Genomic DNA, 27421 nt, shown 5'->3' on the forward strand with positions numbered 1-27421 from the left:
GACCGGCGGAACGGATCGTAGGTGGAAGTTGTCGATCGTGCGTGGACGCGCAAGGGCGAGGCGCAAGCATTCTTGCGCCCACGTGCAGGTCGTCATGGGAAAGCCGCGGGATAAATAATTACAGATCACTGATGCGCTAGAAATTTAGATAAGAAATGTAACATGGCGTCTCCGAGACGGCAAATACAATTAACTAAAATAGATTAGGATAACGAAGAGATCATTTTATCTTCATTCTAAATGTTCCAGTATTTATCGTCCGCACTGTTAAGTAATTTTAAACTCGGGGAAAATGTTATTTAATATCCTTCTTAATGTTGAAATGTACATTTTTAAGATTTGACTTTGCATTTGCATATTTTTAAAATTTATAAAGTGTCTTCTACATTTTTTTGGTTATCACAATTTTTTGGCAAACGTGAAATCTCGTATAGATGTCTGGCTAAAGCTTCCGTATACATTGAATATCACATTTACCGGGACAATACCCGAGCCCATTTCCGATTTATATTCGTCTAGAGGAGCCGAAGAACAGTAATAAAGTTGCACATAGTCAGTGCACAGTCGTATCGCGACAGTCGTCCGCATCACATTGACAAATAGCGTAGCTCGCCATTTTTACTCCAGTCATATCCGTATCCGACTGCTAACAATAGGTCGTTTATTTACGAGCGTTAGTAATAGTCTCAGCTGTGAAACGGGACCGTCACGGCATTTAATTCTACGACGACCGTTGACGAACGTCGGTCGGTTCAATTGTCCACCGATCGCGAGCCTGCGACGTGCACGAGTTGAATACCACCATTTTTTTTATCGGAGTAAAAAAAAAAGGGGGGGAAACTTTATGAGAATGCCATAGTAAAGAGATCGAGCTAAATAATTTCTTTTTTTATATACATATAAAAAAAGAAATTATTTAGCTCGATCTCTTTACTATGGCATTCTCATAAAGTTTCCCCCCCTTTTTTTTTTACTCCGATAAAAAAAATGGTGTATATCGCAATGATATACGCGTCATAATATAATATTATAATATATTTATCGTGAGCAACGTTTATTGTGCACGAAATCATAAAGTACACATATAAATATAACCGAAACAAACTGAAGCATAGTGCAACTCATTGCCATTACGTTATGTAATTAAACGTTTAATTAACGGGACCCGTAAATAACGGGTGTACTCCTGTTTTTAATGAGTATGTGTTCTTGAATGCGGATTAGGCAGCATCGAATTAATAATGGATAAACGAGAAGATAAAATATATTAAATACCGTGTTGTACTCGAACCAACGAACACAACGTCGGCATGATGTTTCGATAGTAATTAATTAAATAACCTCCCCGTAAATAATTATTGCAGATCGCGTAAGCTTTCCGCAAGCCGAAAACTGTCTGTTGCAATTTATTGCGGAATAGAAAATATGCATTAATAAATATGCGCGTTGATGTCAAAAAGGAATAATTATAATCTCCACAATTATATATTAATCTGTCACCGAGAGAGTAAAAACGAATTTTTTAATTATATCAATAAAATATTATGTCATCCATAAATTATAAAAGCGAACAATATTTTCGTTTTTGTACTCCGATTATTTCCACGTCGTCAATTAGCTTCATTAATACGATTTGCAAAATAACGACGAAAGTCAAACGCAATCATAATTTAATAATACGTAAATCAATATTGAAAATAATTATGATATATTGATATTGTGCAAAAAAAACTCCAAATGGATATTAAACGTGACACGGCTTTCTGTCATCGGCGTGAAACTGTCATTCGGGTGCGACTGCTAAGTGACACGGAATTAATGGCGCGCAATAGCTTTTTATCTAGTCTTTTATATAATTCATCCGCGAAAGGAATAGGAAATAGCTCGTGTCGACGATTCCACGGGGAAATTCAGTCTCATTAGTAAATTAAATGTTTAATACGATCGACGACAACGGAGTCTCATCTGAACGCGCGGAAGCTCGCAAGACGAGCATGGTACGCCGGAATCCGAATACCTGCGGTATCATCTGCATCTATAGATTGCGCAGCCGGGTATACACATATCGGAGCGTGTATATGCACGTATGCATACAGAAGTAAAACACGGGTGTACACGTGTACGAACACGTATATAAGCCTCCGCGGTTATGTACGTACGTGTTAATATGGCTGCATCCATTGGGAAATCGCATCCCAAAACGCCACGTCGGTACCATGTCGAGTAATTAATTATCGTTACGACAACGATCAGCCGCTAATCAGAATAACGATAATTGCGATCGATTCGCTTCCTCGGGATCTCGGACTTACCTGTAAAAAAAAAAAGAGCAACTTGATCAGCACAATGTTACACGTACATAATTAAAATGCAATTATGTATTAGCGCAACGGTGAATACATTTCGCGCGTATAGATTTAATTACATTATCACGTTGCTTTTTTAATATAATTTTATACGTTGGAAGAGAAGCGGCGCGAGAAAGTGTTTATGAACAAGTACGATTGTTTTCCAAAAGTATGGCTTTTAAATCCTATTACACGTCTCATCTGGGAAAAATGCACTCTTCATTATTCAGCAGAAAAAAAAAAAAAAAAAACGGTGACTGTAGCCAGCATCCAGCCATTGTATGGGATAACTTACAGAGTCTGCCGGGTGATAATTAACGAGCCATTCGGTTTGTTTTTCGTTCGAGCTCTACGTCGGTATAATTGGTTGCGCGCGAAATAATTCTTATGGACGACAGCGTAGTCGGAGTAATACAGTCCATTAGCGTAATGGCAACGATATTACTACCATGATACCGAGACGATTCGGATGTAACTCGCCCGCAATGAGAGTTACAAGTGCTAAAAACGCATGGAGAATACTAATTAGCATGCAACTACGTTCGAGCTAATTGGATTAATGAGATTCTGACGAGTACTGAGTTACGCGAGTGGTTAACCTGATCATGCATTTGAAAAAGTGAGGCTCTAAATCTATAGACACCTGTAACAGTTTCTTTCTTTTAATTCTAAAGAAATTTTTTTCTAATTTATCTTTGATTTATTATATATTTACTTTAATATGAAATGTAGAATTTTAACCTTAAAAGTATAAGCAATTTTTAATTATTAGAATTTTATTTTATTTTATTTACGTTCGTCGAATTTATTTTAATCGCAAGATAGGGTTCTGTGAACAGCGGCTTCGCCGCTGCGGACAATTGTTTGATATAGAAGATAGCTCGAACAATCAAATGTGAAAGCGTTATTCGAGGCTCGTGACCTTTTCTTAGCGACAGCTCGAAATTAGGTCAATGGTTGATGACGATAAGTGCAAGCGGGTCATTATATATTTTCGTCCATTTATTCGCAGCTCCGTCACGTAACGTTCGCTCAGCTAGTAAAATATTTAATCTGTTCCAGTTCTCGAATCGATTTTAGCACTAAAAATTCCCGTCTGCCGACCTGTCGCTCGAAATACGGCAGTGTCGAAAATTTACGAAGCCCCGCTACTAGTTCCATAACGCTTACTATTCTTTATTAATTTTTGAAATTCGTTTCAACCTAATTAGATGATTGTCCGTTACACTTAGCACAATTACATAGCTTTTGCAATACACTTTCGTGTTGTCCAACACGCTAGCCGATAAATTAGTTAGTAACTAGCCATCGCTGTGGAATATATACCAAAGTAATAGTTACCGCAGAGTATGTTCACCATTATATTGCTTAAAAAAAGCGAATCCACTTTGTTCAACAACAATGTGCACGATGCACGCGAGGAAATCGTTTCTATACTTTTTTTTTCTTTCTTTCTTCTTCATTTTATTGATTTGTACAAGTCGCACGAGTCACATAAATTTTGTTCCAATACCGCAGTACACGTACGCGCGATTTCTCATGAGCGTCCTTACGAATAAATAATGCATTTACGTAATACGCATGATTAACCACGCTCGATTTACCATCGCATTATATTCTATATCTGATCCGTAAATCACCCCGCGTTTATTAACACTTTTCTTCTTTCATTTTAACGTTGAAATATTTAGAATAAATGGTGCATTTTTCAGAGCTCTGTGAAACCGCGTTGTTATTTTCAGTCGATCGTGCAACAAATTTTTAATACATCCATCACCGAGGAATGATGGAATTTTAAACGCGCGCGTTCTCTCGATCGCGATCCGCCGAGCCTACTATAATGATATATTAGAAACGTTTTTCGTCCAATCGGCCCGTACACCGGGAATCTTTCCCGTGGTTTTCCTTAGAAGGACAGTGCACCAGATACCCATGTTTATGGCCAAATTACGCGGCATATTTCCATTACGTTTCAAACTGACCATTCGAACAACCGCTTTGGAGATAAAAACAGCAAATTATCCCTTTGAAAAGATCTCGCCATAATACTCATTTTACCTGCCGAAGATAGCAGGTAAGCTGGCATTGCTCGGAAATATATTCCCGCCGCTTTGATGCTTCTTTTTTTTTTTTTTTTTTTCTTACATACTACTTTGACCAGCTTTTAAATGAAATCAATTTGTAATAATTTAACAATTTTCATAAAACATATAGATATGTTTATAAAAAACGATTAAATCTACTTTACACAATTATTATTTCGCGATAGAAAAATCATCACATAAAAAAAAGTAGAAAGAATACGCGTTTAGAAAGCAAAACGGAAAGTAATCAATGAAACACCTTTTCATTAGTCATTCTTCATTTAATCTTTGATAACGTTAGTAGAAGGAACTGATTGACAAAGTTCTAGACAAGCGATGAGACTGTGGAATTTCTTGGGAAAACAATCGTGTCTCCGCTCCTATAACATTGTACGGCATCTGGCCTCGTCTGAGCAGTAATATTAAGATGCAAATCAAAGGTTTGCATATGGTTATGCGTACTCGTACACTTTGTGGAGTCATGGTCGCGGAGGTGCGCCGTGACACGAGCGGTACGGTCGCGGGCCATCGAGACACCTATCTTCGATCGAGCGGAGCGGCATTTACATTCCGCTCCTCCTTCTCGCGCTTGTCTCCGCGGCAGGTCTCGTTCGCCAAGTACCCGTTGCCCGTCGTCATCGCGACGATGATTCATAATGACGGACCTCGAGACTGCAAAGAGTCGTGATTCATCCACGATTCGCGATGATGAAAGCGCGAATGTACCCTCGGGCGGTGCACACCGTTAGAAAGTGGGCACGCGGATACAAACAACCTGCCTTTGAACTTGGAAACCTTTCAGATATTCGTAAAAAGCGGAATCTTTCAAAGAGAGAGAAAAAACGATTAAACTTTTTTTTAAATAAATATCAACATTTTGTAATTTTATTAAAAATTCTTCAGAACGCGTTATAAAAAAGAAAAAAAAGAAATTTTTCTGCAAATTGTTTTGGAATGGAAATTTACAATTAAATTTGCAATAAATCACGTGATGTTTACAGTTGTCCGAATTGGCAGCATAAACGAATTACGGACGTAAATTAATAAGGTCGATGGAATCATTAAACGAGTTAAATAACGAAGCGCGCATAGGTACGGCTAACAAACGGCGGCGCTAGCGCGCAGCACGGCGGTGCTTCCCTCATTAATTGGACCATAATTTCCTACCGGGTAGGAAATGGAACATAAATCGTAAGTGTGGTAACGGTTCCTTTTTCCACCGTCCAATTAGGAAGAAGAAAAAAAAAGCGTCCTGCATACGCGCGGAGCAGGTGGTTAAGGGCCTAGGGTAACCAGGGGGGGGTTACTGCGGCTTATTATCTCGAATATTCGCGCAACGTGAATCGCGCTTAATTCGCGTGTAACTGGTGCAATGGCAGCACGAAGTTACGCAATATTTGCCATTAAGTTCGCGGAAACCAAAACGGTGAAACTATCCCCGCTGTTTATCGGACACGCGAGCGAGCGAGCGAGCGTGGAGAGAAAGGCGAATGTTCTCCAGTTCCCACGGCTAAGTCTGGTCAGTTTACGCACAGCAAGAGCTTACGAGTCGGTACCGGCAAGAGCTGCTCGTATACTGTGTCCTGTCTCGATCGGACTACATGGACTGGATCGTGTCTTAGTAACACTAGTACGTCTCTTGCGCTCAGAAAATATCTCTTACACTTCCTTCTCTCTTACAACCCGCCAGCGAAATATACTTTCGATCATATATCAAGAAAATAATTTACAACGAAGCCCGTAGACGAAAGATTCACTTAATGCTGCTGTTTATTAATTTTCAATTAACGACTCTTTGCAAAAAATAAAATCTTTGATAGTAAAAATGATTATTTTTGATTACGATTGTGAACAATTTTGGCATTTGCTTTTCATTAAACGATTAAAGCGATTGTATTAGCTCGTGGCAGACACGTGATTGCGATAACAATAGACTTACAGTATTTAGGCTGCCACGTTATTTCAATACACGTTAAATGCATGCATGACGTTTTCCGCTATTATACGGGCACCGATGCTACCGCAACAACAGACTCATTAAAAGCGTTTAACTGGCAAGCTCGAAACAAATCGTCCATGTGTTACATTTACAGTGAGTTATTGCAAATTAATTCCATACAAATCTAATTTGTAGCGTTTAATTTTATCGACAAGATAATAAAATTGCTTTACGGCAAGAAAAACAGTAAGATTAATTTTATGATTTATGATAACGAAAGTGTAGTAAAAATTTTATATTATTATATCGGATTTTTTTTTACTATAGTTATGTTAGGAAGAAAAGTCGTTCGAATTAATACAATTGCATGCATCGCTTTGAATGCAAACGCTGATCAGGCGAGGCTTGCATACCATCAGATTCAGCAGTCACAGAAATGTCACTAACTAAGCGAGCATTCACACCGAGTCAAAAGCAGCAGACAGCATTTTTCCCTAATTGCCTAACAATTTTGCGTAATATCATTGTGAGTGGATAAGGACTGTCTGACCCCGATAGCTGTATTCGCTATTTTCTACATTACGTCAAATTTCCTGTTCATAATATGTCGACAGAATTGACTCGCTTTGATCGACCGAACGCGTTTCCGAAGTCGTTGTCCTTGGATTAAAGGTTGAATATAAGGGAAAACATTGACGCACGATTTATGCAATCGTGAAAAAAACCGTGCATTATCTGTCGTTAAAAATAAATAAATGGAACGGAAACATGCGTGTGATAGATTTTAATGACAAGCTGTTTCTTGCCGACAGAGAATCAGAACGCATTTTCTTAGTATACATGTAATTACTGCATAAACGTGAATTAGTTCCGCAATATTTCTAATTTGTGCGTCACTATTTTTTTATTTATTAATTTTTTTGTTAGTTTTAATTCAAAAATTTTTTAAACAAATTAAATTGGCTATATATGAACTCGTCATCGGATTTCGTAACACTCTCGATATTACGAATTGTGAAATCCGTCTTCTTAACCGGACGTTTGCGATAAAAATATATGATTTTTCTTCAACGCAGAGGAAATTGCCAATAAACTTAACTTTTTATTTCTCTTTTCATGGATCTTATCCAACCGTCTAAGATTTCATGCCAAAACGTTACTATCTTATAAATAATTTTTATGATCAATGCAAAGAGCCAAATACGGCGCGTTTAGAGATTTTTCATGTGCTTATTTTATTTTATTTTAAAACAGACTTGTGTCATCGGTTAAATTATATCAATTAATGTTCCTTCTCGCATGGTAGTGATCACCGATCTGCCGTAGTAAAACGATTATCGCCGAACGTCAGCGGAGCGGTCGGATACCAGTCGCGGCAATTAGTCCCTGACAGATAACGTTACCGAAGGCTCCCGTCGTTAAACGTGTTAGATAGATAGGTGACGACTCCTACGCACCTGTGGGAGCACACTGCGCGCCAGGCGGTCCGAACACAGGCATACATTCCGTACGTTCGGTCTACCACGGTATCTGTACACGCGAGTAACCGGCGCGCATATGAACGAGCCTCGATTATTCGACGAGAATGAGTAACGTCTATCACTTCGTATGCAAAACGATGCCCCTCGCGCGAGTGCTAAAGGTACACCCAGGCGCCGCATAAGTGCACGCGTATCGGTCGAAGAACCGTCATTTATCGTCTACGGCTGTATCTATTAGAAAGTGACATAAATACAGCGTCGCGACGCAATCGATACCCGCTCTCGCTTATGTAAACGAATTACTGGTTTATTCTCTCAATTAAACGTTGAAATTTAAACGGATTTTCTAGCTCACTTGAGTGAGATAATAAAATTTGAAGCATTCGGAGAAATATATTAATACTTTAGGAAAATAAAAATTAAGAAAATGCTAAGACTATGTTAATAAGTTCTTAGAGTACGCCGAGAATTACAGAGGAAAACGAAATTGCAGTGTTAATTGTGCACTTTACATATGGATCAAATGTATCTAATTTAGCGTGAGCCAGTTTCTATCCTATTTCCTCCATCCGATTTTCTGCTACATTGTTTAGCATGAAAATGAGATTGCTCTGTAGAGTAAATTTCAAACTTCCAGTTAAATGTGCAAGGTAATACCCAAGAAAAGCTTTTTAACTTTAAATTTCGTTTCCATTGAAATATAATGTAATTCAATCTATTACGTGTAATTGTAATCCAATTTCATCAATATCGATTTTTAAATTTGTACTTGTAAAAAAAGAATTGTCGGTATAAAAAGAAATTTTAATATGACAAAACTAATATAAAAAGTCGCGAGAGTAATCCATTGTAGTAAAGCCGAGTTTAACTTTTATGCATTTAAATCGATTGAGATAATCTCGATTATTTTTACTCGTATTCTACGAGAATTAAGGAGAACGAAACTAACCGTGTACAAATGATCCATGTATAAGCGCAACATTTGTCCGCGCTTAGCGAAGTATATCCGGGCACATAATAGCGCGCATAAATTCGTCGCTCTTGTCACGGGCGCGAAACGACGATCCACATAACCGCAGTCGCACAGTAGTTCGTTAATCTTTCGTAAGAGTTAATTACTGGAAGATTCTCCAATTTCTCTCGCGCGGAGAGCTGCCTAAATCTCGGGTGTAAGAGCAGGGGCTTAATTGGTAATTAGCAAAGAAGGGTATACCGTGCCAAAGGGAAGCCGAGTGGTTTATGGCTACTGTCGCGTAATGTTTCTCGATTAGGCAAATTCTAAATTTCTTAATCACGAAATGCGTCGTCATTTATTGTTGGCTGATAACGAGCTAGAAAAGCTAGATGTTTAAACGTTTTTTCGCCGCGTGCTAGCCTACCGCGCGTATTGACTTATGCCAACGTGCCACTGCCGAGTTCGCTGGTCGCCGCGGTCAGTGTGAGCACGTGCGTGTATTTACATCGGCCGGCAGTCATTGCGCTGCGAGTCCATGTGGCGCGGACCCAGCTGACCTGGAGGACTCGGCAGCTGAGAGCACGTTGACATAGATAAGTACGCGTAAAAGTCTAGTACGCGATGAAAAACGTTTAGATATCTAGCTTTTCTAACTCGTTATTAGCCAGAAATAAATGACGACGTGTTTCGTGAATTGGCTTAACTAGTCGTTAGATATAAATTTATTAAGATTATATTTTTTTTACAAAAATATTGTTCTTATTCTCATTAAAACTCACAATTGTATTTTTTTTTCTTCTTAACTTTAAGTAATAAAATAATGATAAAATAATGAACTTATTATTAAATGCAAAACAAAGCTGGGAAAGAAATTCAATCCACTTTCTTATAGAAATGCTGCGGCGGCAGTAAAAAAAAGAAAAAAAAAAGATGAATATTATGAAGTCTTTCTCTCTTTCTCGAGCTTTTTTTCTTCGACTCAAGAAAAAAAAAAAAGCTTTTCAAAGAAGTCTCTACGCCATCGTCTTGCCTGACAATAGCGCTGGTCACCGACCGAGCCTCGCTATTTCTATCTCCGCGGTTCACGAAGCTTTTGTTCAGAGGTAAAATGAGTGATAATAACTGCGCCTGGCCGAGACGGGCAAAAATGCTTTCCCTTCGCCAACCAGGCTTTTCGTATATAAAATTACGGATTTCCCTCAAAGCCTTTTAACTCGACTGTCTGTTTCCTTACCAACGTCCCCGTGATATTTTTTTTTTCCCTTCGCCTTTTCGCTTCTCCGTTCATTCATTTAAGTAAGTGCGCGAAGAGGCGCATTATGTCGAGAAAGAGAGAGGGTCGTTCCACGATATATTCCGACGCCTGAAATACACGCATTGTGACACTCGTTATGACAGATCGTTAATATTCATATCCCACGGCATGCGTGCCGGGCTAATCGCGCTTTTTCCAACTTCATTAACGCGTCCCACACTTTCTTCGCATTTATACTTTTTCCCGCTGTCGGAGCAGGGAGATCGGCATAATCGCCCGTAAAACTGAGCGTTGGGTAATATAACGTGAGATAGTGAGGCACGGCACTCTCGATTCTCATCGTTTACAACTACGACGCCGCAACGGCTTCGGTGATAACACCTGCGCTCGAGATCTCGCGCATCGATCTCGCCAAGTTCATTAACACGTACCCGCGTGACAGAGCCAGTCATCTCACGATGGCGCGTGTAGGACGGTAGAAACAGTCGGGCGTTGTCTAGATGCCGCGATATCTCACCCACTCATCTCGCGAAAGCGGAAAGCGTTTAACGAACTCGTTTAAGTACAAAAATGGCGAAAATAACTGCGGCAGCTTATGCCATAGAAAGAAACCCCTGTTTTCTCTCTTTTTTTTTTCTGCGAGCAACAGCTCCACTCTTTCCAGCATCCACGCTCGCTTCTCGAAACGCCGTAATCATAAATCGTGATCATGGTACTTCAAGGCCGTTGTAATTGAAAACTCTTACAATACCGAGGAGAGCTTCCTGGAAGGATCCGCGACGTACCGACTTCGAAACCGTCGTCGAGCGTTGTTAATTTAATAGCCAGGGAGAACCAAAGTGACTCGTCGACAACGGGAGGGATTTTCCTCCTTCTCTTAGCGTCACGCTCGGTAAAATTTATATTCCAGGAAATTTCCGAAAGTTGTGGAACGCGTAAAAGTTGAGGAAAAAAAAAAAAAAAAGAAGGTGAATTCCAGACAAAGGCGAGAAAAATAGAAAATAAAAAAGGTATGCGGTTAAGAGCAAGTACTTCGACGTAAGTTCCAATATAAGTTAATCACAATCAGGTCTAAGAATCATAAAGAAATTTAATGTAATCATAAATCCAAATGGAGTGTTAATTTATATTTAAATTAAACGTAGGTCTAATAATAAATAAATAAAAAATGTTTCTAGATAAAAGAATATTTTTTTTGAGTCGTGTCGAGCTCGTAAAAAACATTCAAGTAAAAAATCGTCCTTTACGTATTCTTTCTAAAAGAAATAAATTGAGAAAACGGCCAAACTGCGGAAATAATTTACTTTCGTGATAATTCTCGTGGATGGTAACGTGATCACGGAAAGTATTTCTTAAGCGGAAGAAACGAATCGCGCCGATATGACTAAAACCATGAGAGGGGAAAAGGTGGTCGCGCTTTCTACGATGCGGATTTGCATGGAGAATTACGAACTCCTTGCGGACAGCGTTTCTTTCGGTGTTGAACGTGCCGCGCTGGTAGTTCGGCGGATTGAATTTTCGTATCGAATAAAATTTATACCACCGAAAGTCGTTTCTCTCCGGAAATATATACACTGCGGCTTAGTATTATGCATACGGGATGCGCCTGTGTAAACGCTGCCATAAAATTTGAATATTTACCTGCATTTTCATGACGGAATATTTCGATCGGGAACTATATTGCATCGCGGCAATAAAATTATATTAAAAATATTATTAAAACGATAATAGCTCCAAAGACTTCTTTTTTTTTTTTTTTTTTAAAGTTACAATCGCTCTCGCGTTAATGCGTAGAGAACATAAAGTAGAGATGAGGCATTGATCTCATAAAATCGCGCGGTAGCACCTCGTGGATTTTCCACCCAGACTCGATAATAACGCGATTACAATTGCTTCGAGCCATAGTCCACGTTTTTCGTGCAACGCGTTGCGGTGTGAAAAACGACGGGAATAAATTAGCATGTAAAACTCGCAATTTCTCTCACCGGCGCCCTTCCATTCAGCCGCGTAATATTCATCGTCAGACTCCGCGGCTAACCACACACGACCAGCCCCTCATCCTAAGCATAATCCCATTCCATTGTTCGTGAAACTGCGTACCGGCGCATCATGCCCGATTATTCCAAGTCGATTTTCGTCTATCGAGCGAACGCGCCTCGTGACCATATCGATTCGAGCAATCCCTAGGTTCCACGAGCCACGGAGGTTCTCTATCGCGTTCGCGCGCTTTGTTATCGAATTAGAAAACTGGAAGGCAATGTGCTTTATGTTAATCGAAAACGACGTTGCGAAATAGTGTGACGAGAGGGGAAAACGGGGAAACGAATAAAGAAAAGACAGAGATGTAGAAAGAAAAAAAAAAATGAAAATGAAAGAAGACGCAACAGAGAGAAGGAGAGAAAGAGAAAATAGTCGAGATAGAGAATCGTTGCTATGCGGGTTGGAATATCGAGTGGTTCTAACGTAATTGCGACGGCTAAAGGTCCCGAGAGATAGGATGTGTGCCCGCACGGGATAGACGCGATGCGTTTGACGGGAACGTAATTAACACTCGGGGAAACCTTATCGGCGGCTCTCACAGCGCTGCGTTTAGAGGCCAATAATACCCACAATCGGAAATATTTGCAATTGTAAACTGCTGTACTAAAAGCAGATACGTGTTTAAAAACGAATACTAATTAATTCAGCATTTACACCGGCATGTTAACAATTCAAAAATTGATATCGTTCCTTTGTCTCGATTGTTGTCCTAGAAAATCAGAGAAATCTATCAACATGTTCAAGTAGAAGGATAATAATTATTCTGGAAAGTTTAGTCTTATCTATTGTCTTAAGGTTCTATATCGCTCTTCGGCGAAACTTCGACGGCCATTATCCCGGCAGAATGTAAATCCGATACAAACTACAGTGCAGTTTCCACCCGCTTAATCCAAACCCAAGAAGTCCTTCGAACTGTAGAGTGAAACTCGCAACGATAGAAACGGTAGTAAGTTAAGAAGTTTGACAAGCATAGACAGCTTCTCGTCAAAGCTTTCGTGGAAAAATTAAAAATAAAAAAAATAAAGAAAAAAGATTAAAATCTTACGAACATGTTAAACTGTAAAACTAAAATTACATAAAACTCAAGATTTATTTAATTAATTATTAATTCTCAAGATTAGTTTCGGCCAAGTTTCTCGACGAAACTGCGATTACAAAACACGCGCGGCGATCGCCCGTACAGTTATTTCGCAAAGTATCTTCGCACGAGCGATCGCTCAATCGTTCATTACATAATTAGACGAACGTCGATTAACAAAATGAGCAGAATAAACTAATTTCCGCTTAATGTAAAATACTCGCGCATTTCGGTTGGGATTATGTTCGCACATGGCCGAAGGCTAATGGGAGATTACACGAGGTAGTTCAGTTAATGGAAAGCGCCCTACGTTCTGCGTTCTACAAACTTAATGTTCTCCGACAACCGATGAATGTTTCAGCGATTCCTGAATCGAACGCTTCTTTAACATTGGCAAAAACAGCGAATTTAGACAGTCACGAACAAACGAACGGCCTATCAAAATTTTCAGATTCGTTTAAATTTGTAAAGCGTCACGTTCCGGACGAGCAACTTTTCCCAAGAAATCTCGGGGGAGAGAGTGTAACTATCTCAGCACGAGAAGTTACCCGTCTCTGAAAGTTTGTGAATGACGGATCTACCGTTCGCGCGCGGTTCTATGAGAAGTAGAACGAAATGAAATATTTTGATGAAAAGACGATTTAATCGGACTTACCCGACGGAAGTGTCTTCCGCAATGGAAAGTACGTACATACGAACGTACGGACGCTTTCAATATCACCGACAAGAGAATGGCACGGAATATAAGAAAGGAGAAGAAAGGAGAGATCTACGAGAATCAGCTTGAAGATGAAGTTCGATCGTAAAGGCTCCCTTTTTGTATTCCCCTACAGATCCGCGTGGATGCTGGGCAATCGATATCGTCCGCTCCCCTCTCCCCTCCTCTTTTCCGACCTGGACCAAATCAATCCCCTTGAGAGTTACAACGCGCTCGCTCCGCGCCCGTTTTCGTTTCCAGACTCGTGTCGCCCCATGTCCACGCGTACACCCGATTCTGCATGGGGTTCATTCTGCACCCACGCGCGTTACCAGGATACGTCTACTAACTACCCTCTTTTTCTGTATGCAGCGTACGCGAAAAGCTACGGAACCACCCTCGACACACACGTGACACTCAGCCCCTAAATCATAATGCCGCAATAACGATAACGCGATTGCATTGTTGAATTTTCATTTATTCAACACGATAAATTATAATTGAAAAATTAATATATTATTCGCAGAGAAATAGACATTAAACGTAAAATAAAATACAAATATAACCGAGGCAATGATTAAAAAATTTTAATATTTATACTTCAACTAAATTTAATTTATTAATACATCAAATAATTACATACGTTTTAATATCGAAATAATAAAGAATAGAACTTTTGCAAGAAACATTTTTTTTTTTTTTTCCACAAATTAATCATTTCTCTCGCATCTTCAACATTTGTGTTAATTCGTAAACGAGACTCGTAACGAGATAGTTGGTATGCTGAGTCTTTCTTCACGTAGTAACAATATCAACGGCGAAAAGGACGGGCCAAAGGAGCGGAAGGGACGTTTTAATTTTGCACGCGACGACAAATTACGTCCCTCGTTATTTAGGGTTGCTGAGCGTTTCTCTCTGACATCTGTGCATTAGACGACGAAGTCGAGTTGCGTGCACGTAAGCTCAGTAGAAGCACTTCTCGTCTCGTGTCATTTCCTATTGCCCTGACACATCAACGTTAGCTTTCTTGACTACAACTAAGTTTCCGCATAAATCATACGAGATATCTATCCGAAATGATTGAACTAATTCATCGATCATCGATCCATACGGGATGCGTCGATCGTATATTTCGCGAGCGACGTATTACTTTTATTTTCTCAATGCAATTTAATAAATGGCAGGATGAACATAGCGAAGAAAGAGGGAGATTTAAAACGTCTTTGAGCGTTTCATTATCGCCGCTTCGATAAGCAGCCTTTATTATACCGCTCCATCCAACGAACGGTTAAAATCAATTCGTTACCGTAGCAAATTGATAAGGATATAAGCCGTGGCAAAGTTACTGGCTGGAATATTCAAACGGAACTTACTTGGTCAAAGTGCACAGTTTTAATAAGCGTCGCGCATAATGAGTCTAATATCATTATAAGGTTTATTATGACATAATGAAAGTATTAGAATGCGCTTAGCAGCTTCGACATTTTTAAACACAATTTTTTTCCTTATTAAAAAAAAAAAAATTTTAATGGTTTTACTAACTTGGATAAATTGTTTAGTTTACAAGTTTCTAATCTTAAAAAAAAATTGTTAATAAAATATTATTTGGTGATAACTAAAATATAAAAATATCGATAAATACATTTAAATAAGAACTCATTTTCTTTTTTATTAATTAATTCAATATTAATCCTTTTGTAACAAAAATTGCCAAAAAAATGCAAATATTTATAACATTAAACAAGCACGAATTCAGTGCTATAGTACGTTCTATACTCAATAGATGGCAAACTTAATATAGTCCTCTCTCGTGAGAAAAAAACGATTTGGTAAGTATAAGTACGTGGCTGCGAGATCGACAACTCGTGCCTTAAACTAATGAGTAAGGAAAATATAGAGCTTTGGTAACGCTTAGCTATGCTGCATTAAGCGAAACAATTTTTGAAGAGGCTCAGGTCGTCCCATGGCTGTGTGAACTACTTTTTCACGCGGCTAGGTGAAGCGATCTTACCTCGTAACATAATATAAAAATTTTTGTTTTAAATAATTTTTTTAAACGACGTGATACTATTAAAAATAAAAATCTAATGTAAAATTTTTTTTTATTACTTGTACAATAGGAAATATTCAACGGATTATAATAAGTTTGCCTCTATTTGTACTTTATTATTACTTTTTACGTTAAACAAATTATTAGTTGTTTCAATTTTATAACTTAATTTTGATAATTAAAAAAACTTTGTTTTACCGCATTTTCGTAATAAGCAATTCCAGAAGAATTTTTAGTACATAATAAAAGTCTCTTGCTCATCGTATTAACACGTATGATGCTCAATTATTTCATCGATTTAAAATGCAATCTTGATTTATAGAAATCACCTTTCTCTGCCAACGCATCTACGTCTATTTTTACCGCCTGACATAAGTCTTTCGTAATACTCCGAACGATAATTTCCGTGCTTCGAATTCCGTGTGTATATCTCGTCGTGATTCATACACCATTCACGACCGGACGCGTCCCGCTAGTGTTAACAAAACATCCTCGCGAATAGTTTCCTACTTCATAGAATTCTATGAAAATTAATTTCCTCGAACGTGCCGATTCCGGCATCTAAAATAATAAACGAAAATAAAAAAATAAAAATTTTATTCCGACACGTGAAAAAATTTTCCCGAGTAAAACGAATGCTATATTAATTCCCGCTGCGTGCTATAAAGCTTCACCTTGCAGTTGCAAACGTGTGACGTAATGTAATAACATACCTAATCGTTTTCTAATAAAAATGTAAAAATAACTCATTCATTTGTAAATAAAAATAGTTAAATAATTAAATGTCTCATAAACGTACAAAAAGCACGTACGTTTGTTATTTCAAACTATGAAATGCAGAACGACGTCAGTCTTGTTTGAAGATATCGATATTATAGCATACATTTGTAACGCACGCATGCGTGCATACACACACACCTCGCGTGTGTCGAATTGTGCTTTTATCTCGGCGACGTGTACGGCACTTTGCCCGGCATTTTCCGAGCGGAGAACGCATTATAAACGCAAAAGCTTCGTAACGTAAGCTCCATTACGCACGCCTGCGTGCACGCGCCCGCATGTGTATGCGCTCCTTGAAAATCCGCTCGTGAAGAGGCCAGACGTGAATCTCCATCGAGACTTCGCTCTCACTTGAGCAACGACTGGAATGCCATGCTGCGCATTCTGAACGCTCTTTTCTATTTTTTTTTTCATCACATTCAATTTTCTCTCCGCTTTTCATACCTCTATACAGATCAAAAAAGGGCTTTATAGAACTGGACACGGCGTATTAATGACATATTTATCGCAGCCGTATCAAAGAAATTAGATCGTTCTGTTATAATGACTGATTCAATCGATGGATTTCACGTTTCCGTATAACATTGAATTTGCAACGATTTCAATTATATTATTTAAAATATTTTTAAATTCCACCCGATTTGCGATTCCCTATTGAAATTGATTGCAATCTATGTACAGACGCGTGTATGTTGATTCGTTCTTTTACATATCGCTTCCTACACATCGCGCATACTATTCATAACTCTTATTATTTCAGGTCAAAGACGTATATTTGTTGAAAAAATTCTCACAAAGAAAGTTTAACTTCGCTATTAACATAACCTATTTATTTCTACTTTATTAAAAATGTCTGATGGTAGAAAATAAAAATATAACGAAATAACGTTCTAAATCGGAAAATGTGTATAGAAAACCGCTAAAATGTTAGTTGACGCGCAAAGGAATAATCTCTCGTATAACTTTAAAGGCATAATAATTTTTCGTGGATAAAAAATTGACGGGGTGGGAAGTTCACTTATCGGGAACTAAAAGTAACAAAAAAAATGTGTGGAAATATACGCGCATACACTTTACTTTTATCGATCGACAGAGGAATACCACCCTTCGTACCATAACAATGCGATCGATGCCCCGTGCCTGCGATTTACGACAGTCTATTTTGGCCGGCATCCGACGCGATCGATAACGGACATGATCCACATACGCGCGCGATCCCGATCTTCTCGCAAGCAACCCGGACGGTCGGCCGCACGCTATCGCAATGCGGACAACGTGGCGTTAGCGATCATTTGCGCTATCATCCCTCGAAAATCCGGAGGGGGTTCGTATCAAGGGTCACACAGGGGCCATCGCATAGGCGGGAAACTTGGCTTTTGTAACGTGTAACGAGTTTGTGTCCCGAATACAACGAGCCGGTTATTAAATTGTTGAATGGAATGTAGTGGAGTAACACGACATAATAGATCGCTCACAAGACAACAGCTATATCCGCTTATTAAGTTTACACCAAACCTGGAATGCGTAGAATATCATTAAGTAGATGGACCGGTTTGTCAAAAGGGATAAACGCTGTTTGCCAGCCTACGTTTCAAGATTTGCAAAGATCGCCGATTAAAAATAATGCTTCAAATCGATATTTATTTGTTTTCGTAATATTATAATAATATAATTGATATAACAAAAAAAAGTATAAAAACCGCAGGAAAATAACGTACTGTATTATAAATGACCGTAGGCTATAGTGGCGGTTTAAAAATGGCACGGTCGTATATCAATATGCGCGAGCAGATTAAAGCGAAGCGTACAAAACGCTCGTCTTGATGACGCGAGAACTGGTTTCCCTGACGCACCGAAAGTTCGCGAAATTCGCTCGCGGTATGCGTAGGACACACGCGGAGCATGAACGCCTCGGAAATTTCGAGGACATGCCGGTTTTCGAGGTAGAGTCCGATTAACCCGCGACGATCTCACCCAAACAATCTCGCCGGCAGGCGGTTTTTCCGCCGCCGGGGTTTCCAAAGTGCGCGAGTACAGCAACCGTAATTGCAGTCCACTTGCAGTTACCACCTCTGTATACGGTTTACCGTATTTCTCACTCATGCGCGTGCATAAATTACGTACGCGACCGGGTCTACACACGAGCGCAAATTTAGCAGATTCGGAAAACAAGAAGTGCAAGATAAATCGTAAGATATTCGCAAAGAATTTTATCAGGAAAGTACATCGTACTTCAACCTTAAATAATGTTTGAAGAAAGCCGTTTCTTTCTTGGTAATAACGGGTCAACGACACAAAATTGCGGAACGGCGATGTATGAACACTATGACATCACTTGCAAACTTGTTTCGTAGCAAATTATGTAGAGAGATGTATGCGTACAAAATTATCTTTCGGCTTATTCTTTTCTAAGCAGATTGTTAACATTTTTTTTTTTTTCCGCAAAAATATTTATATGCATTACATTAATGCATGTTCGGCGGTACTCCGACGTAAAGACTATCATTTAGAAATCGTTTGCGAAAACGAGCAATTAGGCTTGCCGATCGAGACAGAGGGAAATCGTTCGCGTTGGCATGCGAAAGAGTCATCAAACACGCGCGCTCATGTGAATTGAATAAACGCATCCCCGCGTGATGTCCTCGCGAAAGCGAAAAGAGCGGAACATGTGTAAACGCCAGGCAATTTAAATGTATTTAGAAATGTAAACTTACAACTTTCTACATATATAAATTACCATTGCACTCTTCAAAATTTAACTTAATGAATTTTTATCGATAAGCAATTAAATGTCCGCGAGTTAACTTTAAATACTATATTCCTTAACGTGTCGAGTAATAAAGAATCGCACGATTTTAAAAAGAATGTAATCTTTATGCCTCGTAAAGTTTGCAATTTAAACGAAAGTACCCGTTTACTGACGCATTCGCGATTCAACGTCAAGTCCTTCTACGTCGTGTGACGTATAATACCGTGAATCTAAAAGATGCGATCGTGATATTGATATTCTATGAAATGCACACCCGCGCGGTAACTTTTATTACGATGGGATCATATTAAAAGCTACTTTAAATATTCCAACGGGATAAAAGTGACTGTAATAAATAAGCCAGCCGCAAATTTGCATTCAGACAGCTACTGTAGCGTGACACACGCGTAGCTGTACTTTGTGTCCACGTGAATATGATGAATGTAAGATGATAACCCAGGAAAACCCGCTATGTGCTACTTTTTTCTTCTTTAAATTTACGTTACTAAAATATAATAAAATATCTTAACAACTCCCTAAGTTTTATTTAATTATGAAAATATTTCATTGTACAAACTCTTTACAGACGCACGTGGACGCAACCTCCGCAAAATAAGTGCAAAACAAATGTACATTTATCCGCGAGAATTGATCGTAAAGCGAGAAGATAACGTGAGATAAAAGCGAAAAATAATAATAAAAATAAAAAAAATCGCTGAAATTCCAAAATAATCCATCACTGGCAATCGCCGCTAAGCCACGGGATGGATTACCGTGTTTCATAACGCGTTTAATTTTTCGACAGGAATTCAAGAGCGTTATCTCCCTTGACGCGATAGGTAAAGTGATTTATCTGGCGGATTCCTCGAATGAACTCGCTATTACGTGAGGCTCTCGACCCTCCAACGGACAGACGAGCGGACGGACGTTAACCGTGACAAATGGACACATACCACATATCGGGAGTAACCCTTTCATGTCCCGATGTTTCTATCACGCGCCCCTAATCGTAGTGTACGGACCGCAATAGTCACGTTCCCGCGGTGTAAATAACTACCCCTGCGTATGGCGCGCTCGCGACACCCACGTTTTCATTCGCGTCCGCGGTAACATGGCGAAAGTCCCATGCGGCCGTCTCATCCCCCGTTCTCTCTATTCCCGTACTCGCGTAGTAAAACATATTCCGCAGCGCGATAGGAGCCCCGTAGAATTTGTAAATTGCGTACACGCGCGCGCGAGATTGCTCGTTTTGGAAGTCCGGGCGATAAACGGCGAAGTCGACGGGCAAAATGTACAAATGTTGCACCGCGCAAGTGAATACAGTATCCCTAAGGGATGTTTGCGCATACAACCCCGATTATTGCTGGCTTCTGAACGGCTCGTCCGGCCACTGCATCGTTGCAAATATATCGTGTTTTCACAGAAAATAAACACGTGATATATTTTTCGTTTTCCCAACAGTTTTTCACACGTACTATCGTTATTAGATTTTTTTTTCTTTCTCCCGAAACGAGGTTCGCCAAAATTTTAAATAAAAAATTTTAACAGCATTAATTATCGGCATTTTAATATATTTTTTATTATGTCACGCTTTTATTACAGTCACGATTTCTCACGTTACTTATTCATGATTTTCACGTCTGAATTGTATCGTACAACGTAATAGTGTACCACATATCCTTTGATCGTTACAAGAGGCTGGCGTAATTCAGAAGCGTAATCAATGCATAGTTACGGTAACATTACCGGTATAGTAATGACCACATTTTTTAATCGAGTGCCGTTTTTTGAGGCCGCATGCTTTATACCGCCCGTAATGAGTAGGAGTACGAGTCTGAAATAACACTCGGTAGCTGCCTCTGTTCGGGTCAGGGCTGAACCGCCATGGAAGCAGCAACCTCTTATTAATAGGGAGGATCAAACGGTATCCGGAAAGTACGCGTATTCTACCACTCACTTTTCTCGTTTGTACCTTTTTATTAAAATATCAATTTGCCCTCTCAGTGTAAATTCCTAAAAAGAAAAAAAAAAAAAATTCTAAATCTAAAGGCTTTCAAAAAAACTATTGTATTACATTGTTCTATATTAAAACTGTCATAATTAAAAAAAAACACTTTTACGCAGACTGATACTTTATGCATGAATATATTTTAGAACGTTCGATATTTTACGATAACATGCTGGCAGAAAATAACACGTTTTCTATATTTTCCTATTATTATTCCATATCGGTAAAGAAAAAACTAGTTCAGTGGAGGCCCTCTATCTCCCTTTCTCTTTCTTTCTCCGTGATTACAGCGACAGCACCTATACGTTAACACCTTTAATGATTTTAACGCGTCGTTCTGCCTTTGTGGCAATTCTTCCATGAAAGACATTGCGATAAGGGTAAAAGCGTTAACGCCAGCTGGTTTGTCGCGTATCGCCTTTGTCCTCGGTGTACGCAAGGAAAACTAAAGCCGTTCCCCTGGCATTCGCCATTCTCCTAGCCATTATTAACGTTCGCGTGAACATCGCGGCCCCGGCATTAATAGCAGGACCTCGTACTTCCGCACGAATTTAGGCAAGAGTGCTTCGCGTATCGACACATTTGCACGTACGCGGTTATTGAATGGTACTACGCAAAATTGAATTGGTTCTCTGCGTCACGTTTCGCCTTCCTCTTTTCTCTCCGCTCGATATTTTTTATATTCTACTAATACCCACCGTCAAGAAACTTAATTCAAACACTCAATTGGAACATAAAACTTTTTTTAGTATGTACGCTGAAAGGCAGATATGACGACGGCAGCTAGCAAACGTGACTTTAGCGTCGTGTGCGTCGAGTTTTTCACATGTACCGCATGTATATACCGCGCCGGCCGGTTTGCCGAAGACTGATTTCTCCCCGTTTTCTCCTCTCATCCCCTGCTTCTGCCGCCTAGGGTACATGTTAATTTTTAACGTTTTTCCCTTTTTTCATGGTTTATTTAATGCTCACTGCAGACACGAATTCTTCTACTCTGCTCAAGCGTTTTAGGATAAACATTTTTATAGAACAGTATTCACACGACAGCGATATAGATCATTGCAGTGAGCGTCGCCCGCAGATTCCTATGATTAAAGGAAAGCGCAGTGTGCGGTCCAACTATTTCGCTAGCATTAATGACGGGACGAGACTTATTACTTTCCCGGTAGACAAAAGCGACGTGCACGCCTTACGGTTTAACTATAAGCCCGCACCGGATGGCGGTCGCGGGTAGATACGTAGATGTAACTGCAGGCACAAAGTGCCGGAAGCGTGTTCGCCGTGCGTGACACGCATAGGTGACACGCACCACCGAATGTACGCGCGTGTATTCGCATGCCTGCGTCTACAAACCGTTAAAAGCTGCCCCGCCGTTTTGGCTCGTATCGCTCGAAATTTTGTGGAGAAACGAGAGCGGGAAAGAGGGGAAAGGGGAAAAATCGTTTAGAGCATTGCGTGAGCTGGTGTGAATATTTTGCACGCGTCGATACGCGCTGACAGCTGAGCGTCACGCCACGTCAATGCGATGCACGGATTCTCGCGCTTTGTTTTTTATTATTTTTGTTTCTTTCTTTTTCTTTCCCTTTTTTTTTTTTCTTTCTCTCTCACTTTATTCGACAGTGGCATGGACCCGTTCCCCGTAACTGAAAATTGTAAAGCATTTCACGCATTCCGGGCATTTTTATCGCGGTGCAAAAATTCACGCGCCGCGCGAATTGTTGAATTATTTCATTTTACCCACGCGGTTTCCAATTCGTGAAATGGGCTTATTATGTTGGGTGTGTATTGAATAATATTTTCTTTCTTTCGTTCTCGTTATGCATGTCTCGGTGCGCATATTTATGCACGCGGGATGTGCTCAACAAACGTGAGCGGAAATTATACGGCATTCCTCTCGAAAAGAAGCCACATACATCAACACAAGCTCGCGTTAAAAATTAAATCTCAGGCACAAGCGGACTGCATTTCATTATTCATTAGGCTAATTTGTGTCTGTCTGATTTTTTAGTGCGATTAGATATATCATTAAAAAAAAATATAAATTTCTCAAACGAACAAACCTAATAATTTTATTTAAAAAAATAAAAGTAAGTTATTCCTTGAAAACGAAAGAAACATTTTTCTTTTATATTACATATTCTTTATCTCATTGTAATAAATTTACGTAATCTCAATATTACTCAGTAACGATGCACCGGTGCAAGTTACTGAAAATGAAATGGGACATCGATACGATTAATTTAATTCTAATTAAATAATTTCCACCAAAGCACCCTCGCGACACGAATATAAATAATTGGATCGGTATGGAACGTTGACAGTGTTGACATTTTTCGCGGAGCCATCATTCGCCGATCGACACTACGTGCTGTTCAACAAGCAGTCGCACATTGTTAAAATTAATCACCGTGGGCGATATCGGAAATATAGTAAAACATTTGGCGTAGCAGGTACGAGACAGGGTAATAATAAATTTCATATCGCGCATGTGAGCGATTAAAAATTTACACCCGCACATTGTGATTGACAAAGCTCCGCCGTTTCATAATACACGCGACGGCAGAATTCCTCTCCTCTTTCTCTCTCACTCTTTTTTTTTTTTCCTCTCCGCGATCGTATGCACCGTTAATATTTCATTTTGATAACGAAACGTCATGCGAGCTGTTTTTGCCTTACTACACGTTCTTAAGTATTGTAAATTAAAATTATACGAGAGTAATATAAACGTCGGGTTATATTTAACATCACGTTTGCTATTATTACGCGAGTCCACGTTCTCTTTGCTTAATATCAGACCGCGATTACATATATCGATAGTACGTCTTTTATTCCAGATGTTCATTTTTAGCTTTCTTGCCTTTCGAATGTAAAAATATTCTATTAAACCACCGGCGGAATGCACTTATTTCTTCGATCTATTGACATTCCGTAAGCGAATGATTCGAATTGGCTCACGCTTTCGATGCGGATTTTCCGTGGGGTCGAAAAAATCCGCGCGTGCAGCGGCGAACAAAACGCGCGCGGCCCGAGAGAAATACATGTTTTGCGAAAAATTTCGCGACGCGTCCACAACATCGCTCGACATGGGCATAGAAGCACGTGGCATGCGGCACTTTCCACGCGCGGATAGAAACAACGATGGTATCTCTTTGACGTGCTCGACGTTCCCCCTCGCGTGGCCTTGTCAAATGAAATTCCTGCACTGTCATATGCCACGGATGACAAAGATGTATGAAATAAATGGAAAGAACTTTGTGAACCTGCAGCCGATATCTCGGAAAACGTGACCGCACCGCTCGATCGCGCTGATGAGAATAGTTCGTACGATAAGCTAAAACGATTGATATTTTTTACTTTACACGGCGATACACTGATAACCTTCGTATTAGTATAGATGTATACTCTTAGCGAGAGAACACAGCAAACGCAGACATTCGTTGGCGATGTGTTATTTTTGTAGTAATTAATATGATTAATATGATAGTATAGATATATACTTTGCGAACGAACAGCGAACGCGACATTCCCAAAAAAATTAATTACCACAATTTTAGATGAACGAATGAATAAATAAAAAAATCTTAGCAGATAAATTTTGATAATTACAGATCTGCATGCTTGTCACGATAATTATTTTATTTGTTAGCGATATTAATAATTTAGTACTCTTCTCTTCGAGAAAAACTACACAAGTTTGATATTACAAAAGTTTGCAAGAACAGGTAAAATCTGTAAAAGAAGCGAATACAAAACGAATGATGAAGAAGCACGTCGGGAATGTACGTCGGATGAATTGACGAATCACCCGCAACGTGCAAAAAGAGAGACAATTGAGCGGCGAGCAGTGAGTGAGAAATTGGTCGGTACGTACAATGCGTCTCGTTAATTGACGTGGAATTTCGGTTAGAGAGTCTCGTCATTTCGTTTTATCGAGATCACGGCTTGATGATCAAAATGATGAAACAAACGTAGAATTTTTTTCTATAAACTTGTCATACAAAGTTAATTTATACAAAAAAAAAAAAAAAATAAACCGCGAAACTTATGAGGGGCCAAAAATTTATGAAAAATTATAAAGTACTAGAGATTACGGAGCGCGCGATGCACGCGCGTCATTATATTCGGTCATTAATTAATTAAATTAATTTTCTTAAGATAATTATGGAAAATATAATCGAATAATTTAATCGACGAATATCGCGACGTATTCACATAGGTACGGATTCGCGATAAATCGAAGGGTATTTTTTTTTATCACGCCCTTATCTGGGTATAAATAAAAAAGTCACGGCGCGCGAGATATTTACCGAGTCGCTCACCGTATATCAATGAAACGTGAATTTAAGTGAGAGAAATCAATATCAAATCGTAATATCGATATCATATCATATCAAAGATTGTTTCTCGCTGGGTTGATGTGTCGTGTGAATATTTTAAGTTAATTGAATCTTTTTTACAATATTTATAGTTAGGCAAGAAAACCACAATAAAAAGCCATTGTGTACATGTTACTCTCTTATCACGCTCGTGCAGAGAAACCCGATTTTCTCATTTCCGGCGATCGAATCTCTTATGGAAACTTTAAATCCCCATCGTAAAACAGATAAAAGGTTCGAAAGTTTTCTCCTTTACTCCTTTTCCCTTTTGCTGTCTTAAGATAAGAATGATTAGAGTTTTCAATTATAACAATTTAAAGTAACTAAACAATTAAACGTGGCTGTACGTGTCATTAGAAATATATCAAACTTATAATAGACTTCGAGAAAATAACTCGATCAAAAATACAGTAATTGAAAATCGGAAAACCTTCGTACGTGAAAACATCGATTTCGCGTCGATATTGCCGACTGCGGCCAAATGTCATATTTCTTCGCTTATTGTCAGACCGTTCCTCCTGGCTTTTTTTTCTCAAATTCTTCATACTCCCGAAAAGAGATCTCATTTTTACGAGTCCGATTCTCGAGAACGATTCTTTTTTCGCAGATCACTTCGCGAATTGGACGAAAAACGAACAGGAGTCCTAGATTAAATACAAGCAGTTCTAATAGGATTGAGCTCTATTTTTCCTGAAACCAGAACCCAAGCCGCACTGCGGACGGTTCTGATGAGTATCCTATTAATCCTCGAAAATTTCACGGAATTTTAATCAAGGTATATGTGCCTGCTGCCAATTATCGGCGTTTCTTTTCGTATCCCACGTTTCACTCTTAAAAATTAATCAATTTAACAATATTGAAACACGAACCGTTCTAAACGGGATACGCAACTTTAGAACGAAACGCATGTGCTGCATCCTTTTCTCTTTTTTTTTTTAATTAAAAATTGTTATTTATTGAACTTAATAATTCTTTTATAACGAGCTTTAATATAGCTTAAAAATATTAAAAATCTCAATATATATTATTAATTTAGAAAAATTTAAATTCGCAAGCATACGCGCCTCGCTGTTTTCGCGCCCGTGACTCGTAGAATCCGGTAGAGGGAGGAATGAAAAAGACGGCAGTCTAATTTGAGAAATAAGTGGCGCAACTTCGGGACCAAAAATATGTCGAAAGGAAGTGTCTGGAAGGCGAGATGTGTGCAGGCTTTAAATCGTTGCCATCACGAATTTATTCTCGTCCCTGTCAGATGCAACATCATTTCTCATGCCCGCGTCCCCAATTTGTAAAGAGATGCGATAGATTCGCGAAGTTCCCCCGATCGCACGTGAACCGGGTTATGCACGCCGCCGCATTCTGTCCTCGTCTACTTATCTCGTGAGAAGCTATTACGAGCGATGTAAGCCACCCGTTTTGACAAATTGGTATAGACAGACACGAAAAAGGTGTGACGAAGATTATTATTACCGGCGACGAGGTCCTGGACCGAAATGCTATTTCTCAGAGATTGAATGGCGAGATCGTCGATAATGTCCGTGGGAGCGCGATAATTGCGACGGGCCAAAGGATAACGAAAGC

At 39.3% G+C, this 27421-nt stretch overlaps 1 protein-coding gene and 1 non-coding gene across 2 annotated transcripts in view; one reads left to right on the top strand and one right to left on the bottom strand.

Moving 5' to 3' along the window:
* Raskol (Ras GTPase-activating protein raskol) overlaps positions 1–27421 on the bottom strand; it is a 219734-nt gene that overhangs the window by 177950 nt on the left and 14363 nt on the right. The window lies entirely within an intron of this gene.
* LOC139107389 (U12 minor spliceosomal RNA) lies at positions 15743–15891 on the top strand. Its single transcript, XR_011546511.1, has one exon. It is a non-coding gene; the product is annotated as a U12 minor spliceosomal RNA (small nuclear RNA).

Source organism: Cardiocondyla obscurior, linkage group LG12 (genome assembly GCF_019399895.1).
Source record: "Cardiocondyla obscurior isolate alpha-2009 linkage group LG12, Cobs3.1, whole genome shotgun sequence".
In the NCBI taxonomy this organism is placed as follows: Eukaryota; Metazoa; Arthropoda; class Insecta; order Hymenoptera; family Formicidae; genus Cardiocondyla; species Cardiocondyla obscurior.